This window comes from Macaca fascicularis, chromosome 19 (assembly GCF_037993035.2).
Source record: "Macaca fascicularis isolate 582-1 chromosome 19, T2T-MFA8v1.1".
Classification (NCBI taxonomy): Eukaryota; Metazoa; Chordata; class Mammalia; order Primates; family Cercopithecidae; genus Macaca; species Macaca fascicularis.
Window position 1 is genome coordinate 61,420,652 of NC_088393.1, and position 20,335 is coordinate 61,440,986.

Here is a 20,335-nt window from a genome sequence, read left to right on the forward strand (position 1 = left end):
GCCTTTCTGAGCAGCCTTCCCTCCTGCTGGGCAGAGGACAGAAGCCTCCCTGGAATGAGAGCCATAGACTTAAAACCAAACAAGATAGGACAGGAATTCTTTACGGTCAGTGTTTACAGGGAAAGAGGGAGGGAAATTAGTCAGAGATTTTAGGTTTTATGGCGGGATTTGGGGAAAAGGGATTCTGGTGTCTACGGCTCACTTTGGGAAAGACTGTTTCTCGTTTCTATGGCCAGCCTTGGGGAGAGAATGAGGGTCAGGAAGAAACTTGCGCTTCTGAAGCTGCTTCGGAAGCCTTCGTTTTGAGGTTTCCGTTTCTGAGCCCCAATATGAGCCTGCCACAGTCTAAGCTTTCAAAGCGTCTGTCAAACTCTTGTGTATCTATCCTTTTTAAAGTCCAGAATCAACAACTCACATGTGGGGTCCAAGAGGAAACGGGAGAACGTGCGAGATCGTTGTTGTTGTTGTTGAGATGGAAGCTCGCTCTGTCGCCCAGGCTGGAGTACAGTGGCACCATCTCAGCTCACTGTAACCTTCACCTCCCAGGTTCTAGCAATTCTCCGGCCTCAGCCTCCTGAGTATCTGGAATTACAGGCACACGCCACGACACCCGGCTTTTATTTTATTTTATTATTATTATTTTTGTATTTTTAGTAGAGACAGGGTTTCACCATGTTGGCCAGGCTGGTCTCAAACTCCTGACCTCAACCGATCTGCCCACCTCAGCCTCCCAAAGTGCTGGGATGACAGGCATGAGCCACCGCGCCCGGCCTCATGTGTGAGATCTGATAAGAAGTCACGCACCAGAAGGAAGGGAAGAGTGTACTGCACGACCCCAAATGCTGTGTTTGGAATCATTTCAAACCTACATAACAAGAGTTTCCTAGGGAATTGGGACAGAAGATGGCCACTAATAAGCCCCCCTAAATAATTCTCAAGTACCACTTCTCTAATGACTAAGGAGATTGAGGATTTTTTTCCCCTATGTTTGTTGGCCACGTGGATATTTTGCCCTTGTAAAATATGTGTCCAAGACTTTTGCCCATTTCTCCATTTGGTAGTATTTCCTTTGGTTTTTTTTTGTTTTTTGGGTTTTTTTTTTTTTGAGACAAAGTTTCACTCTGTTGCCCAGGCTGGAATGTGGTGGCCTCATCTCGGCTCACTGCAACCTCCGCCTCCTGGGTTCAAGCAATGCTCCTGCCTCAGCCTCCGAAGTAGCTGGGACTACAGGTGCGCACCATCACACCTGGTTAATTTTTGTACTTTTAGTAGAGACAGGGTTTCACCATGTTGGCCAGGCTGGTCTCAAACTCCTGACCTCAGGTGATCCACCCACCTCGACCTCCCAAAGTGTTGGGATTACAGGCATGAGCCACCGCACCCGGCTCATTGGTTAGTATTTCTTTCTCTGGCTCCATTCCTCCCTCCCTCCTTCCCTTCCTTGCTTCCTTCCCTCTTTCTCTCTCTTCTTTTCTTTTTTCTATAGAAGTTATTTCTCTCTCTTTTTTTTTTTTTCTTTTGAGACAGGGTTTCGCTCTGCTGCCCAGGCTGGAGTGCACTGGTGCAATCTCAGCTAACTGCAATCTCTACCTCCCGGGTTCAAGTGATTCTCCTGCCTCAGCCTCCCAAGTTGCTGGGACCACAGGCATGTACCACTGTGCCTGGATAATTTTTATATTTTTAGTAAAGACAGGATTTCACCACATTGGCCAGGCTAGTCTTGAACTCCTGACTCAGGTGATCTGCGTGTCTCGGCCTCCCAAAGTTCTGGGATTGCAGGCGTGAGCCACCGTGCCCGGAATTACATTTTAGATACAATTCCTTGGTTGCATGTCTTTTCCCACTCTGTGGATTGCTTTTTCAATTTCTTAATAATGTCCTTTTAAAACCAAAAGCTGGCTGGGTGTGGTGGCTCATGCCTATAATCCCAGCACTTTGGGAGGCCAAGGCAAGCGGATCACGAGGGCAGGCGTTCAAGACCAGCTGGCCAACATGGTGAAACCCTGACTCTACTAAAAATACAAAAATTAGCTGGGTGTGCTGGCGCATGGCTGTTAGTCCAGCTACTGAGGACATTGAAGCAGGAGAACCACTTGAATCTGGGAGGCAGAGGTTGCAGTGAGCCGAGATTGTGCCACCGCACTCCAGCCTGGGCGACAGAGCGAGATGCCATCTCAAAAACAAACAAACAAAAATACAGAAGTCCTAGAAAAAAATAAAAAATAATAAAAACAGAAGTCCTGGCTGGGCTTAGTGACTCACACCTGTAATCCCAGCACTTTTGGATGCTGAGGAGGAAGGACGGATAGAGGCCAGGAGTTCCACAGAAGTCTGAGCCACAGAGGGAGACACTATCCCTAAAACAATCTTTATTTTTAATTAATTAATTAATTTTGTGTTTGAGACAGAGTTTCACTCTTGTTGCCCAGGCTGGAACGCAATGGCGTGATCTCAGCTCACCGCAACCTCCACCTCCTGGGTCCCGGTTCAAGCAGTTCTCCTGCCTCAGCCTCCTGAGTAGCTGGGATTATAGGCATGCGCCACCACACCCAGCTAATTTTTGTATTTTTAATAGAGACAGGGTTTCACCATGTTGGCCAGGCTGGTCTCGAACTCCTGACCTCGTGGTCCGTCCACCTTGGCCTCCCAAAGTGCTGGGATGACAGGCGTGAGCCTCCGCACCTGGCCTAAAAGAATCTTTAAATTGTCCATGACAGGTGGTGCGTGCCTGTGGCCCCAGCCACTCAGAGGCTCAGGAGGTAGGATCCCTTGAACCTGGGAGTTTGCAGCAGCAATGAGCTATGCTCTTACCACTGCACTCCAGCCTGGGTGAAAAAGTAAGACCCTTAACAGGTGGACCACGGTGGCTCACACCTGTAATCTCAATACTTTCAGAGGCCTCGGCGGGAGGATTGCTTGAAACCAGGAGTTCAAGACCAACCTAGGCAACATAGCGAGACTTTCATCTCTATCAAAAATTTGAAAGAGAAAAAAAAAAATTTTTTTAATGAAACGAAAGTCCTTAATTTTATTTTGTTTTCTAAGACATCTTGCTATAGCAAGAAGTCCTTAATTTTAATATAGTCTAATTTATATATTTTCTTCATTGTAAACATTTTTGGGGCCTATTTAGTAAATCTTAGCTTACCTCTATATAATAGACATTCTTCTATGTTGTCTTCTATTTTTTTTTTTTTTTTTTTTTTTTTGAGACGGAGTCTCGCTGTGTCACCCAGGCTGAAGTGCAGTGGCACGATCTCGGCTCACTGCAAGCTCCGCCTCCCGGGTTTACGCCATTCTCCTGCCTCAGCCTCTGAGTAGCTGGGACTACAGGCGCCTGCCACCACGCCCGGCTAGTTTTTTGTATTTTTAGTAGAGACGGGGTTTCACCATGTTAGCCAGGATGGTCTCGATCTCCTGACTTCGTGATCCACCCGCCTCGGCCTCCCAAAGTACTGGGATTACAGGCTTGAGCCACCGCGCCCGGCCTTATGTTGTCTTCTAAAAGAAAACATTGTTTTACTTTCTGATTTTAGGTCTGCGGTTAATTTTTATTTGATTTTTTGTGTCTGGGATTAGGTAGGGTTAAGATCATTTGTGGGCCGAGCGCTGTCGCTCACGCCTGTAATCCCAGCACTTTGGGAGGCCAAGGCGGGTGGATCACCTGAGGTCAGGAGTTCGAGACCAACCTGGCCAACATGGTGAAACCCCGTCTCTACTAAAAATACAAAAAAAATTAGCCGGGCATGGTGGCGTGTGCCTGTAATCCCTGCTACTCGGGAGGCTGAGGCAGAAGAATCACTTGAACCTGGGAGGCGGAGGTTGCAGTGACCCGAGATTGCACCACTGCACTACAGCCTGGGCAACGAAAGCAAAACTGTCTCAAAAAAAAAAAAAAAAAAAAAGATCATTTGTGGTCAGACATGGTGGCTCAGGCCTGTAATCCTAGCACTTTGGAAGGCCGAGGCAGGAGGATCTCTTGAGCCCAGGAGTTTCAGACCAGCCTGGGGGACATAGGAAGACCCTGTCTCTCTATTTTTTTTTTTTTAATTAAATATATACTTTTTAAAAGATCATTTGTGGTGCTATAGTTGTGGGCGTTTAATTTGTAATTTACTTTGCTCTGTTGATCTGTCTATAATTTTTTTTTTTAGACGGATTCTTCCTCTGTCACCCAGGCTGGAGTGCTTCAGCCTCCCAATGCCGTCATGCCCGGCTAATTTTTTGTACTTTTAGTAATGACAGGGTTTTACCATACTGGCCAGGCTGCTCTCCAACTCCTGGCCTTAGGTGATCTGCCCGCCTCAGCCTCCCAAAATGCTGGGATTATGGGCACGAGCTACTGTGCCCAGCCAGATCTAATTTTTTTTTTCCTTTGAGACGCAGTCTTGCTCTGTCACCCAGGTTGGAGTGCAGTGGCATGATCTTGGCTCACTGTAACCTCTGCCTCCCAGGTTCAAATGATTCTCCTGCCTCAGCCTCCCGAGTAGCTGGGATTACAGGTGTGCACCACCACACCCAGCTAATGTTTGTATTTTTAGTAGAGATGGGGTTTTGTCATGTTGACCAGGCTGGTTTCGAACTCCTGACCTCCAATGATCTGCCCGCCTTGGCCTCCCAAAATGCTGGGATTACAGGCGCAAGCCACCGTGCCCGGCCCAGATCTTTCTAATTTTAAAGAATGTATGAAGATTCAGATTTAGATTCCTGCCGGGCGCAGTGGCTCAAGCCTGTAATCCCAGCACTTTGGGAGGCCGAGACGGGTGGATCACGAGGTCAGGAGATCGAGACCATCCTGGCTGGCATGGTGAAACCCCGTCTCTACTAAAAAATACAAAAAACTAGCCGGGCAAGGTGGCGGGCGCCTGTAGTCCCAGCTACTCGGGAGGCTGAGGCAGGAGAATGGCTTGAACCTGGGAGGCGGAGCTTGCAGTGAGCTGAGATCCGGCCACTGCACTCCAGCCTGGGCGACAGAGCGAGACTCCGTCTCAAAAAAAAAAAAAAAACAGATTTAGATTCCTGCTATTATGTTATGGGAAATCTTTTCCTAGCTTCTTCTGATTAATGTAAACCCTTACTTTTATTTTTATTTGTTTTTTTACTACAGTCCTCTCTCATTTATTACTTTTTATTTTTCTTAATTTTAATATAATGAAATGTCCAATTTTTCCTGTTATGGTTAGCATTTTTTTCTTCTGTTTAAGAGGTGTTTCCTGGCTGGGTGTGGTGGCTCACACCTGTAATCCTAGCACTTTGGGAGGCTCAGGTGGGAGGATCACTTGAACCCAGGAGTTTGAGACCAGCTTGGGCAACAGAGTGAGACCCTTGTCTCTGTTTTTTAAAAATTAAAAAAAGAGGTATTTCCCTAGCATGAAGACATGAAGCTCTTCTGTAAACTGTATTGTTTTGCCTTTAACATTTCAATCTACAACCCACTAGAATTAATCTTCTGTATAAATAGCACGGGGTGGAGGTCAAACACCTTTTTTCCATATGGATGTTCAGCTGTCCCAGTGCCATTTATTTAAAAGACTGTCATGGACCAGGCGCTGTGGCTCACGCCTATAATCCCAGCACTTTGGGAGGCCGAGGCGGGTGCATCACCTGAGGTCAGGAGTTCAAGACCAGCCTAACCAACATGGCAAAACCCCATCTCTGCTAAAAATACAAAATTAGCCGGGTTTGGTGGCGCATGCCTGTAATCCCGGCTACTTGGAAGGCTGAGGCAGGAGAATTGCTTGAACCTCAGAGGCAGAGGTTGCAATGAGCCGAGATCACACCATTGCACTCCAGCCTGGGCAACAAGAGCGAAACTCTGTCTCAAAACATAAGAAAAAATAGAGGCCGAGAACGGCCCTTGCTGCCGCCAGCATGGGAACTTTGTACCGTGTCCCGTTCTTAGTGCTTGAATGTCCCAACCTGAAGCTGAAGAAGCTGCTCTGGCTGCACACGCCGTTGGCCATGACTGTGTATGCTCTGGTGGTGGTGTCTTATTTCCTCATCACCAGAGGAATCGTGTACGATGTGATCGTTGAACCGCCAGGTGTTGACTTTATGACTGATGAACAAAGGCATCAGAGGCCAGTAGCTTTCTTGGCCTGCAGAGAAGGTGGACAACATATTACGGAAGGACTTGCATCCAGCTTCCTGTTTACAATGGGAGGTTCAGGTCTCATAATCCTGGATCAATCGAATACACCAAATATCCCAAAACTCAATAGATTTATTCTTCTATTCATTGGATTTGTCTGTGTCCTATTGAGTTTTTTTTTGTTTTGTTTTTTTTGTTTTTTTCTTGAGACGGAGTCTCGCTGTGTGGCCCAGGCTGGAGTGCAGTGGCCCGATCTCGGCTCACTGCAAACTCCACCTCCTGGGTTCGCCATTCTCCCGCCTCAGCCTCCGAGTAGCTGGGACTACAGGCGCCCGCCACCACGCCCGGCTAGTTTTTTGTATTTTTAGTAGAGACGGGGTTTCACCATGTTAGCCAGGATGGTCTCGATCTCCTGACCTCGTGATCCACCCGCCTCGGCCTCCCAAAGCGCTGGGATTACAGGCTTGAGCCACCGCGCCCGGCCCCTATTGAGTTTTTTCACGGCTGGAGTATTCGTGAGAATGCAACTGCCGGGCTATTTGATGGGTTAGAGTGCCTTTGAGAAGAAATCAGTGGATCCTGGATTTGCTCCTGTCAATGACGTGTTAAAGGCTGTCCAATCCTCTAATATGAAATGTAGAAAAGAAGGAACAGCAGCAGTAAAAGAAATATCTAGTGAGAACACAGGAAGTGTATTGAAGCTTGGACGAGAATTTCTTCTTGGTATTAAAGAGACAAGTTTATCACAGTATTTTTTTTTCCTGCTGAGCATATTGCTATACCAACAATGATGAGTGGCGTGTTGTTCTTAGTTTTTCATGTCTTTAAGAAACTATAGGCCGAGTGCGGTGGCTCAAGCCTGTAATCCTAGCACTTTGGGAGGATCACGAGGTCAGGAGATCGAGACCATCCTGGCTAACCCGGTGAAACCCCGTCTCTACTAAAAAAAAAATACAAAAAACTAGCCGGGCGAGGTGGTGGGTGCCTGTAGTCCCAGCTATTCCGGAGGCTGAGGCAGGAGAATGGCGTGAACCCGGGAGGCAGAGCTTGCAGTGAGCTGAGATCCGGCCACCGCACTCCAGCCTGGGCGACAGAGCGAGACTCCGTCTCAAAAAAATAAAAGAAACTATAGATGGCCTGGTGCAGTGGCTCAGGCCTGTAATCCCAGCGCTATGGGAGGCCGAGCCAGGCGGATCACTAGGTCAGGAGATCGAGACCATCCTGGCTAACACGGTGAAACCCCATCTCTACTAAAATTACAAAAAAAAAAAAAAAAAAAAATTAGCCGGGGATGGTGGTGGGCACCTGTAGTCCCAGCTACTCGGGAAGCTGAGGCAGGAGAATGGTGTGAACCCGGGAGGCAGAGCTTGCAGTGAGCCAAGATTGGGCCACTGCACTCCAGCCTGGGCAACAGAGCAAGACTCCGTCTCAAAAAAAAAAAAAAGAAAAAAGAAAATATAGGCCGGGCACAGTGGCTCATGCCTGTAGTCCCAGCACTTTGGGAGGCCAAGGTGGGCAGATCACAAGGTCAGGAGTTCCAGAGCAGCCTGGCCACCATGGTGAAACCCCGTTTCTACTAAAAATACAAAAATTAGCTGGGCGTGGTGGCGTGTGCCTGTAATCCCAGCTACTTGGGAGGCTGAGGCAGGAGAATCACGTGAACCTGGGAGGCGGAGGTTTCCTGAGCCTAGATCATGCCACTGCACTCCAGCCTGGGTGACAGAGTGAGACTCTGTTTCAAAAAAAAAGAAAGGAAAAGAAAATATACTCCATACCTACAACTATAATAGCAAATAAAGTGATTATTTTTTACAACCCCCTTAACATTTTTTGGAGGTGACGTTTCTGATTTTCAGAAATTAACATAAAGTCAAGAAGCAAGATTCCATGAGCTGAGAACACTGGACAGCTGGTCAGCTTTGCCTATTGTGCTTTGGCTTTAACTAGTGTGTGTGATGGTGGATTATTTCAGATAGGTGTGTAAGACTGTTTCCTGAACAATAACATGTATGAAAGGAGCAGAAATAAATACTTTTTCTAATTAAAAAACAAAATAAGAAAAAACAGGCCGGGCGCGGTGGCTCACGCCTGTAATCCCAGCACTTTGGGAGGCCGAGGCGGGTGGATCACAAGGTCAGGAGATCGAGACCATGGTGAAACCCCGTTTCTACTAAAAATAGAAAAAATTAGCTGGGCGCAGTGGCGGGCGCCTGTAGTCCCAGCTACTCGGGAGGCTGAGGCAGGAGAATGGCATGAACCCGGGAGGCGGAGCTTGCAGTGAGCCGAGATTGCGCCACTGCACTCCAGCTTGGGCGACAGAGCAAGACTCCGTCTCAAAACAAACAAACAAACAAACAAACAAAAAATACTACTGTGGTCATGGTAGCTCATGCCTGTAATCCTAGCACTTTGGGATGCCAAGGTGGGTGGATTGCTTGAATCAAGGAGTTCAAGGAGTTGGAGACCAGTCTGGGCAACATAGCAAGACCCCATCTCAAAAAAAAAAAAAAAAAAGAGTACTACAGACTCAGAGATAGAAAAATGGAAATTATTCATATTGCCTCCAGATTTTTTTTTTTTTTTTTAACAGAGTCTTGCTCTGTCACCCAGGCTGGAGTGCAGCGGCACGATCTTGGCTCACTGCAGCCTCCACCTCCCAGGTTCAAGCGATTCTCCTGCCTCAGTCTCCTGAGTAGCTGGGATTACAGTCATGCGCCACCAAACCCAGATAATTTTGTATTTTTAGCAGAGACGGAGTTTTGCCATGTTGATCAGGCTGGTCTTGAACTCCTGACCTCAGGTGATCCACCTGCCTCGGCCTCCCAAAGTGCTGGGATTACAGGCGTGAGCCACCGCGCCCGGCCAGTAGTCTTTTATCCTTGTAACAGATTCATCTTTTCTAGGGAAAGGGAGACCTTTCACTTTCATGTCCTTTTTATGTCCCCATTGATTGCATCTCTGCCTCCATTCTGTTGATCAGAATGACACTGACTTAATTTGGGTTATTTAAAGCAGACATTGATACAAAGTCTTGAGTTCCAGAGGTTTATTTAGAATGTGATCCTAAACCAAGAGGGAGGTAGCAGGGAGAGTAAGACAGGGAAGGATGAGGAGCCAACACCTTATCTAAGGACATGTTGAGGCCGGGCGCAGTGGCTCACGCCTGTAATCCCAGCACTTTGGGAATTCGAGGCGGGCAGATCACAAGGTCGGGAGTTCGAGACCAGCCTGGCCAACATGGAGAAACTCTGTGTCTACTAAAAATACAGAAAAAAGGCTGGGCTCAGTGGCTCACGCCTGTAATCCTAGCACTTTGTGAGGCCACGATGGGCAGATCACCTGCGGTCAGGAGACCAGCCTGACCAACATGGAGAAACCCCGTCTCTACTAAAAATACAAAAATTAGCCGGGCGTGGTGGCACATGCCTGTAATCCCAGCTACTCGGGTGGCTGAGGCAGGGGAATCGCTTGAACCCAGGAGGCGTAGTTTGCGGTGAGCCAAGATCACACCATTGCACTCCACACTCCAGTCTGGGTGACAAGAGTGAAACTTCATCTCAAAAAAAAAAAAAAAAAAAAAAAAACCCAGAAAAAATTAGCTAGGCCTGGTGACAGATGCTTGTGGTCCTAGCTACTCAGCAGGCAAAGGCAGGAGAACTGCTTGAACCTGGGAGGCGGGGGTTGCAGTGAGCTGTGATCACGCCACCACACTCCAGCCTGGGTGACAGAGTGAAACTCTATCTCAAAAAAAAAAAAAAAAGAAAGAAAGGATAAGTTGCTGATGCCTGTGAAGAGGGCAATGAGGGCTTGATTCCTTTGAAGCCTGTTGAAGACTGTTTACGCTACCTCATATCATCCCTTGCCTCATCCCCTGCCACAGAGATGAAAGGCTGGGACATTTAAGTGCTTAATTTCATCCCATATTGCCTGAGGGTTTCCCTGAGACATGCTGACTTCCTGCCATTCAAAGCTGTTTTCTTCTTTAGACAGGGTCTCACTCTGTCCCCCAGGCTGGAGTGCAGTGGCGTGATCTCGGCTCACTGTGAGCTCCGCCTCCCGGGTTCCCGCCATTCTCCTGCCTCAGCCTCCCTAGCTGGGACTACAGGCCCCCGCCACCACGCCCGGCTAATTTTTCATATTTTTAGTAGAGACGGGGTTTCACCGTGTTAGCCAGGATGGTCTTGATCTCCTGACCTTGTGATCCACCCACCTCGGCCTTCCAAAGTGCTGGGATTACAGGCATGAGCCACCGTGCCTGGCCTATTTTCTTCTTTAGACAGGGTCTCGCTCTGTCCCCCAGGCTGTAGTGCAGTGGTGCGATCTTGGCTCACTGCTACCTCTGCCTCCTGGGTTCAAGAGATTCTCCTGCCTCAGCCTCTTGAATTGCTAGGATTACAGACATGTGCCACTACGCCCGGCTAATTTTTTGCATTTTTGGGTAGAGATGGGGTTTCACCATGTTGGTCAGGCTGGTCTCGGACTCCTGGCCTCAAGTGATCTGTCTGCCTTGGCTTCCCAAAGTGCTGAGATTACAAGTGTGAGCCACCCCACCCGGCCAAAGCTATTTTCCATTTTTAATTTTTTGTTATGGTTGTTGTGAGACCAAGTCTCACTCTGTTGTCCAGGCTGGAGTGCAGTGGCACGATCTCTAAATTTTGTGTTTTTCATAGAGATGGAGTTTCACCTTGTTGCCTAGGCTGGTCTCGAACTCCTGACCTCAGGTGATCCACTCACCTCAGCCACCCAAAGCGCTCGGATTACAGGCGTGGGCCACCATGCCCGGCCTGCCAAAGCTATTTTCTATGGGATAAATGACATCAGAAAGGACCCCAGAGCAGAATACTAAAAGATGTATGGCACGTGTGTGAGGTGAGAGTATGGTAGAATCAAGTGAGTCTGCTTTCATGAGACTGAACAGCGAGGCTCAGGTTAAAATTAGAGGTGTACAAGAGAGTATAATATGGACATCTACTACTGCGCAATCCTTGTGCTTCTTGAAAATGCTCATTTCCCTATTTTTTTAATTTTTCATTTATTTTCAGATACAAAGTCTCACTGTGTCACCTAGGCTGGAGTGCAGGGGCACAATCAAGGTTCACTAAAGTCTCAACCCCCTAGGTTCAAGCAATCCTCCTGCCTCAGCCTCTGGAGTAGCTGGGACTACAGTTGCGTGCCACAGTACCCCGCTAATTTTTTTATTTTTTGTAGAGGCAAGGGCTTGCTATGTTGCTCAGATTGGTCTTGAACTCCTGGCCTCAAATAATCCTCCCACCTGTGCCTCCCAAAGTGCTGGGATTACAGGCATGAGCCACTGCACCCAGCCCCATTTCTATATGTAAGTTCATTTAGCCATTAAGCCTTTAAGGAAAGATTCAGCCATGATCTATATAAAATTTTCAATACAGGCCAGGCACGGTGGCTCACGTCTATAATCCCGGCACTTTTGGGAGGCCGAGGCGGGCTGATCACTTGAGGTCAGAAGTTCCAGACCAGCCTGGCCAACATGGTGAAACGCTGTCTAATAAAATAATTAGCTGGGCATGGTCAGCACCTGTAATCCCAGCTGCTGGGAGGGGTTGAGGCAGGAGAATCGGTTGAACCTGGAGGTAGAGGTTGCAGTGAGCCAAGATCACGCCACTGCATTCCACCCTGGGAAACAGAGCGAGACTCTGTTCCAAAAAATATATAAAAGGCAATCTTTCCTCGAAAAAAATTATTTTCTGAACATTCTTGGGCATGCATTTGTATGCTGCTATAGCTATTTAAAATTTTCAATACAATATGTTTACCAGAGCAAACTACAATCCTCATTGTTATGTGGCCCCCAAACCATTACTGATACTCATCTGTTTCCCACACGTCTTCTACATTTCCTCATGTTGGGCCAGTACTTCATTTTTTGTAACTCATTTGTCTGCTGGGGTGACGCAGGCCTTTGTTTCTGAAAAATCTGAGTCCCGGGTTGCTAGGAAGGAAAAGGTTAACTAGTCTATAATCCATTCTTTCTCCCAACCTGGTGATGTCTGAGGAGACATCCCTTGGTCAAACTTCTTTGTAAACATGCTAATCAGATCCATGGTATTTATTAGAGGAAAGCAACCAGAGATTCTTATCCGTGAGATGCTTTCAGCAGGATACACTTGTTCTTTCTTGATGTCTTGCAGTAAACAAGGAGTTTAGGGGTTTATGAGCATGAGCTGCTGGAAAATGTCAGTGTCACATACTTAGTTATCAGAGAGAGAGAGAGAGAGAGAGAGGGCTGGGCATGGTGGCTCATGCCTATAATCCCAGCATTTTGGGAGGTTGGGGCAGGAAGATCACCTGAGCCTAGAAGTGTAAGATCAGCCTAGGTAACATAGTGAGACTTCGTCTTATTAAGAGTCTTATTCCACCATCCCTTGGTTTTATCTCAGTTACTGTACTGTTCCTGGGCTGTGGTTGTGCAATTTCCTGTTGGTCATAGGGAATTCTCTGAGTTCCAGACAAGAACCTTCCTGCCCCAATATGCAGCAGCAACCCAGGCTCTTCATAATGCTCGTGGTTCATTCTCCATGCCAGCCAGCTACCTCGTTTCTCTGCCCAGTGCTTAATCAGCCTGTAGAGCCCAAAGTCACCAGGCAGAAAATCTTACCATGTTTCTCGGTGGAAGTGTTCCCCCTTCCAAAATGAAGACATCGTGCCAGATAAGGTTTGAGGACAAGAAGCACAATTTCTTCAAGTGGGTCCCTAGACAGGGTATTGCTAAATGCCCATTCTATTTCACTCCCTGGGAGCTACACCTGTGTATTCTAACTACTAGGGTCACAGCCCCTTATACTGACTGTTGGTCATAAGCAGATACAGCATCTTAGAGGACAGCACCCCAACCCCATGGGACGTTATACCTGAGATGACACTTCAGTTGAGTCTTTAAAAAAGCCATTCCTGGGCCGGGCGTGCTGGCTCACGCCTGTAATCCCAGCACTTTGGGAGGCCGAGGTGGGCAGATCATGAGGTCAGGAGATTGAGACCATCCTGGCTAACATGGTGAAACCCTGTCTCTACTAAAAATACAAAAAAATTAGCTGGGTGTGGTGGCGGGTGCCTGTAGTCCCAGTTACTCAGGAAGCTGAGGCAGGAGAATGGCATGAACCCGGGAGGCAGAGATTGCAATGAGTCAAGATCACACCACTGCACTCCAGCCTGGGCAACAGAGCGAGACTCGGTCTCAAAAATAAATAAATAAATAAATAAATAGAAAGCCATTCCTGGCTGGGCGAAGTGGCTCACGCTTGTAATCCCCACACATTGGGATTACACTTGCCAAGTTAAGTGAATTACCTGAGGTCAGGAGTTTGAGACCAGCCTGGCCAACATGGTGAAACCCTATCTCTACTAAAAATACAAAATTAGCTGGGTGTGATGGCAGGCACCTGTAATCCCAGCTACAGGAGGCCAAGGAGGGCGGGTGATCACCTGAGTTTGGGAGTTCAAGACCAGCCTGACCAACATGGAGAAACCCCATTTCTACTAAAAATACAAAATTATCCTGGCGTGGTGGCACATACCTGTAATCCCAGCTACTTGGGAAGCTGAGGCAGGAGAATCGCTTGAATCTGGGAAGCAGAGGTTGCAGTGAGCAGGGACCGCACCATTGCACTCCAGCCTGGGCAACAAGAGTGAAACGCCATCTCAAAAAAAAAAAAAAAAAAAAGCCATTCCTGACCCGGCACAGTGGTTCACACCTGTAATCCCAACTCTTTGGGATTACACTTGTCAAGGTAAGTGAATTACCTGAGGTCAGGAGTTTGAGACCAGCCTGGCCAACATGGTGAAACCCCGTCTCTACTGAAAATACAAAATTAGCTGGGTGTGATGGCAGGCACCTGTAATCCCAGCTACCCAGGAGGCTGAGGAAGGAGAATCTCTTGAACCCAGGAGGTGGAGGTTGCTGTGAGCCAAGATTGCGCCATTGCACTCCAGCCTGTGTGACAAGAGTGAAACTCCATCTCAAAAAATAAATAAATACATAAAAATAAAAACCATTATGTTATCCCATGATGGCAGCTATTTCTGTGTAAGATAATAAATATGTGATGTAAAGAGTGTATTTCATACTAATGCACTGATTGTTGTACTTTTTTTTTTTGAGACAGAGTCTTCCTCTGTCGCCCAGGCTGGTGTGCAGTGGCGCAATCTCGACTCACTGAAACCTCTGCCTCCTGGGTTCAAGCGATTTTTCTGCCTCAGCCTCCTGAGTAGCTGGGACCACAGGCGCCCACCACCACGCCCAGCTAATTTTGGTACTTTTTCAGTAGAGATGGGGTTTTGCCATGTTGCCCAGGCTGGTCGCGAACTCCTGGCCTCAGGTGATCCGCCCTCCTTGGCCTCCCAAAGGGCTGGGATTACAGGCACAGGGAGCCACCATGCCCAGCTGTATTTTTGTTTTGTTTTTGTTTTTTTGAGACAGAGTCTCACCCTGTTGCCCAGGCTAGAGTGCAGTGGCTTGATCTTGGCTCACTGCAACCTCGGTTCACTGAAGCCTCCCAGTTTCAAGCCATTCTTTTACCTTAGCCTTCCGAGTAGCTGGGATTACAGGCGTGAGCCACCGCGCCTGGCTTTTGTTTTGTATTTTTAGTAGAGACAGAGTTTCACCATGTTGGCCAGGTTGGTCTTGAACTCCTGGCCACAAGTGATCCGCCTGCCTTGGCCTCCCAAAGTGCTGGGATTACAAGGATGTTAGAAAATGTCTGGGCCTGGTGGCTTACACCTACTCAGTAGGCTGAGGCAGGAGAATCGCTTGAACCCGGGAGGGCGACATTGCAGTGAGCTGAGATCAGGCCATTGCTCTCCAGCCTGGGTGACAGTCACAAAAAAAAAAAAAAAAGAGAGAGAGAAAGAAAACACATCAATTCTAGGAAGTACAAATCAGATGAGATTGGGCGTGTTCCCGGTGGCATGGCCACAGAAACAGGAAGCACAAATCAATCACCTCCACCACTGCCCTTTCCAGGGAAAAGGATCGAACGTAATCAACTTACCACTAACTAGTCAGTCATTCCTCTCAAAGGGCAATAGCATATCAAGGTCTCATCATGGACCTTTTTTTTTTTTTTTTTTTTTTTTGAGACGGAGTCTCGCTGTGTCTCCCAGGCTGGAGTGCAGTGGCGTGATCTCGGCTCACTGCAAGCTCCGCCTCCCAGGTTCACGCCATTCTCCCGCCTCAGCCTCCCAAGTAGCTGAGACTACAGGCGCCCGCCACCACGCCCGGCTAGTTTTTTGTATTTTTAGTAGAGACGGGGTTTCACCATGTTAGCCAGGATAGTCTCGATCTCCTGACCTCGTGATCCACCCGCCTCGGCCTCCCAAAGTGCTGGGATTACAGGCTTGAGCCACCGCGCCCGGCCCTTTTTTTTTTTTTTGAGACAGGGTCTTGCTCTGTCACCCAGCCTAGAGTGCAGTGGCACCACCATAGCTCAACCTTCTGGGCTCAAGCGATCCTCCTGCCTCAGACTCCCGAGCAGCTGGGGCTACAAGTGCGTGCCACCACGCCCGGCTAATTTTTGTATTTTTAGTAGAGATGGGGTTTCACCATGTTGGCCAGGCTGGTCTGGAACTCCTGACCTCAGGTGATCCGCCCGCCTCAGCCTCCTGTAGTGCTGGGATTACAGCGTGAGCCACTGCACCCCATCCAAAAAAACTTTTTAATTAGCTGTGCATGGTGGCAGGCACCCTAGTCCCAGCTACCTACTGGGAGGAGGCTGATCGCTTGCGCCCAGGAGGTCAAGGCTGCAGTGAGCTGAGATCACGCCACTGCACTTCAGCCTGGGAGACAGAGGGAGACCCTATCTCCAAAAAGAAAAAAGGATTAGAGGTTGTGCCCCAGGCACAGATCATATTAATCCCAGTGATGTTTTGGGCGTGGTGGCCAGGCTTCTTCCCAGAACTGGTCTTCCGGTTTGGCAGTGAGTCTTAGTCAAGGCATGAGGCTCTCATGGGCTGTCTCAAGCACTCTGTTCGACATCTTTTTACCTAGTCTCCCATGCTGGGGTGCAGGGACACCCCATCTTGGCTTACTGCAGCCTCTACCTCCAGGGCTCAAGCAATTCTGGTGCCTCAGCCTCCCGAGTAGCTGGGATTATAGGCGCCTGCCACCATGCCCGGCTAATTTTTTTTGTATTTCTAGTAGAGTCAGGGTTTCACTATGTTGCCCAGGCTGGTCTTGAACTCCCGACCTCAGGTGATCTGCCTGCCTCGACCTCCCAGAGTGTTGGGGTTGACTGCTCCTGGCCCCACTGTTGCACATCTTGACTTCTCAGCCTCCAAGGTGACTCCTTAGGACACCAATTTAATCCCTCTAAACATGGCAACAGAGCCAGCGGCTTCCAGCCCTATTTGCGCAGTAGAAGGATTATTTACAAATCCTCATACTTAGACTCCACCCGCAGAGATTCAAGTGGACTCAGCCTGGAGTGAAGCCGCGGGCATTTTCTTATAATCCTGAGAATGATAATATACAGCTGTGATTGAAAACCACCACTAAGATTTGTAAATTTTGTTCATTCAAGTCTTCTTTTCTCTCCTTAAAAACAGGCTTATTCTTGAGATGTGCTTTTTCAGACTCCAGTGAGCATGACTGAGAACATTTAATGAATATACTGAGGCCTCTCACAAGAGGAAAGGTGGAAGAACTCCTGGAGAAGGACTTGGAAGGGGGAGATGTTTTTCTTTCTTCTTTTTTTTTTTGGAGACAGAGTTTGACTCTTATTGCCCAGGCTGGAGTGCAATGGTGTGATCTCAGCTCACTGCAACCTCTGCCTCCTGGGTTCAAGCAATTCTCCTGCCTCAGCCTCACCAGTAGCTGGGATCACAGGTGCCCACGACCACGCCCGGCTAAATTTTGTACTTTTTTTAGTAGAGATGGAGTTTCGCCATGTTGGCCAGGTTGGTCTCAAACTCCTGACTGCAAGGGATCTCCCCGCCTCGGCCTCCCAAAGTGCTGGGAGTACAGATGTGAGCCACTGTGCCCGGCCAAGATGGTTTTTTTTTAACACAAAAAGTTTTTGGCAGTCAGGAGTCTGTAGTCAGGAGTTCAAGACCAATCTGGTCAACATGGCAAATACAAAAATTGCCTGGGCATGGTGGTGCATGCCTGTAATCCCAGCTATTCAGGAGGCTGAGGCAGGAGAATTGCTTGAATCCGGGAGGCAGAGGTTGCAGTGAGCTGAGATCAAGCCACTGAACTCCAGCCTGGGCAACAGAGTAAGACTCCATCTCAAAAATAAAAAAAAAAGAAAATTTCTAAAGCAAGCACTTGGGCTGTTCTGATGTCAACATACAGTAGCTGGCCCTACCTTTAACCCAGAATAAGGGGTTAAGATACACGTAAGTGAACTTGCTGGGTGCAGTGGCCCACGCCTGTAATCCCAGTGATTTGGGAGGCCGAGGTGGGAGGATTACTTGATCCCAGAGGTTGAGACCAGCCTGGGCAACACAGTGATACCCTGTCTCTGAAACCTAAAATAAGCCGGGCGCGGTGGCTCAAGCCTGTAATCCCAGCACTTTGGGAGGCTGAGACGGGCGGATCACAAGGTCAGGAGATCGAGACCATCCTGGCTAACACGGTGAAACCCCGTCTCTACTAAAAAATACAAAAAGCTAGCCGGGCGAGGTGGCGGGCGCCTGTAGTCCCAGCTATTTGGGAGGCTGAGGCAGGAGAATGGTGTGAACCCGGGAAGCGGAGCTTGCAGTGAGCTGAGATCCGGCCACTGCACTCCAGCCCGGGTGACAGAGCGAGACTCCGTCTCAAAAAAAAAAAAAAAAAAAAAAGAAACCTAAAATAAAATAAAATGAAATGAAATAAAACGTCACTGTACTCTAGCCTAGGCAACAGAGCAAGACCCTGTCTCAAAAAGAATAAAAATAAAAAAATAAGCAGTCTGTAGGTTTAGCATCTTTGGACTAATGGTACCAGCATGAGGGAAAGCAGGTGTTTGTAGCTCCGATAACTGAACTTTGACGCTTCTTAGTGTTCTTTTTCTAATTGTGGTGACATACGAATAACATATAATTAACCATTTAAAAATAAGCGGTTTGGTGGCATTTAGTAATCACAAGGTTGTGCAACCACCACTTCTAGGTAGTTACAAAACTTTTTTTTTTTTTGAGACAGAGTTTCACTCTTGTTGCCCGGGCAGGAGTGCAATGGAACGATCTCCGTTCACTGTCACCTCTGCCTCCTGGGTTCAAGCGATTCTCCTGCCTCAGCTTCCCGAGTAGCTGGGATGACAGGCATGTGCCACCACGCACGGCTCATTTTGTATTTTTAGTAGAGATGAGGTTTCTCCATGTTGGGTCAGGCTGGTCTCAAATTCCTGACCTCAGGTGAGCCACTTGCCTCGGCCTCTCAATGTGCTGGGATTACAGATGTGAGCCACCGTGCCTGGCCCCAAAACATTTTCCTAACTCCAAAATAAAGTCCCATAAGCAGGTATTCCCCGCTCCCTCCTCCTCCCAGCCTGTCCATCCACAAATGAATGGATTAAACAGATTGGTTTATTTATACAATGGAAAATAATTCAGCTGTAAAAAGGGGCCCAGTGCGGTGGCTCAAACCAGTAATCTCAGCACTTTGGGAGGCCCAGGCAGATAGATCACTTGAGGCCAGGAGTTTGAGACCAGCCTGGCCAACATGGTGAAACCAGGTCTCTACTAAAAATATAAAATTTAGCCAGGTGTGTTAGTGCACGCCTGTAATCTCAGCAACTCAGGAGACTAAGGCATGAGAATCACTTGAATCTGGGAGGCAGAGAGGTTGCAGTGAGTTGAGATCCTGCCACTGCACTCCTGCCTGGGCAACAGAGCAAGACTCTGTCTCAAAAAAAAAAAAAAAAAAAAAAAGAGGAATGAGATACTGACACATTATACCATGAGGATGAACCTTGAAAACAACACGCTCAGTAAAAGAAGACAGCACACAAAAGGTCACATATTGTACAATGTTATTTTATTTTAGTTTTTGAAAAGCTGGTCTCCTGGGCTCAAGCGATCCTTCTTTCTTGTCCCCCAAACTGCTGGGATTACAGGTGTGAGCCACTGCGTCCAGCCTATAATTATTTTTTAATGAAATACCTGGAAAAGACAAATCCAGAGAAACAGATGGCAGATTACTGACTCTTTCTAAATTGGTTTCTGACACTATCACAAGATAAAAATGTGGCTTAAAATTGTTGTTTGGTATGTCTTATTCACCTCTAAAGATATACTGTTTATCAGGCCGGGTGCGGTGGCTCACGCCTATAATCCCAGCACTTCAGGAGGCTGAGGCTGGTAGATCACGTGAGGTCAGGATTTCGAGACCAGCCTGGCCAACATGGTGAAACCCCATCTCTTTTAAAAATACAAAAATTAGCAGAGTGTGGTGGCAGGTGCCTGTAATCCCAGCTACTCGGGAGGCTGAGGCAGGAGAATGGCTTGAACCCGGGAGGCAGAGGTTGCAGTGAGCTGAGATTATGCCATCGCACTCCAGCCTGAGGGACAAGAGTGAGACTTCGTCTAAAAAAAAAAGATGTACTGTTCATTATTGGCAGACATCTTATTTTTTGTGCAGATTAATGGTGTACCCAAGGAGAATGGCGTTTTGTGGCGTGATGATGATGATGATGATTTTAGGCTAGTCAAGCAAAGCGGTGGAGTGGGGAAGGAATGCTGAAATTTGTAAGTGGTTGTGATCAATTATTTGTAAACACCACTGCACTTGGACCAGCCATTATTATTTGTTTACAGCCGAAACATTAGTTGAAGTGGTGGGATGACTAAACCCAAGATAAAAAGTAGGCAAAAATGTAGGCAGAAGTGAACTTTCTAGAAGTACTATTTCTAAAGTATTTTCACTCTTTTTCCAGCTGGAACCCTGCAGAGCACTGATGAGAAGAAAAAAGGCAAGGAGGGCCATGTCCGGCGACTTGGGAGACTGAGGCGGGAGGATGGCTTGAGCCCAGGAGTTCTAGGCTGTAATGTGCTCTGCCAACTGGGCGTCCACACTAAGTTCGGCATCAACATGGTGACTTCCCATCAGGTTGCCTAAGAAGTGGGGAAGTGGTCTAGGTTGAAAATGGAGCAGGTCAAAACTTCCATGCTGGCTAGGCATAGTGGCTCACGCCTGTAATCCCAGCACTTTGGGGGGCCGAGGCGGGCGGATCACCTGAGGTCGGGAGTTCAAGACCAGTCTTGCCAACATGGTGAAACCCTGTCTCTACTAAAAAT

The 20,335-nt window shown here is 47.9% G+C and overlaps 1 protein-coding gene, 1 long non-coding RNA gene and 1 pseudogene across 6 annotated transcripts in view; 2 read left to right on the plus strand and 1 right to left on the minus strand.

Moving 5' to 3' along the window:
• The window catches only part of DPRX (divergent-paired related homeobox), a 26,869-nt gene continuing 6,534 nt past the window's right edge, over nt 1–20,335 (plus strand). Inside the window, exons 1-2 of one of the 4 annotated variants that reach the window (XM_005590264.5) lie at nt 1–105; nt 19,975–20,147. The gene's annotated coding sequence lies outside the window, so the exon portion shown is untranslated. The remainder of the gene's footprint in view (nt 106–19,974; nt 20,148–20,335) is intronic. The other 3 variants (XM_045379740.3, XM_045379739.3, XM_065534847.2) reach the window with 3 other exon arrangements.
• LOC102118697 (oligosaccharyltransferase complex subunit OSTC pseudogene) lies at nt 3,197–13,327 on the plus strand (annotated as a pseudogene).
• Nucleotides 18,717–20,335, minus strand: part of LOC123570286 (uncharacterized) — a 19,708-nt gene continuing 18,089 nt past the window's right edge. For both annotated transcript variants that reach the window (XR_010583131.1, XR_012427957.1), the window contains exon 3: nt 18,717–19,201. This is a non-coding gene — a long non-coding RNA (uncharacterized lncRNA). The remainder of the gene's footprint in view (nt 19,202–20,335) is intronic.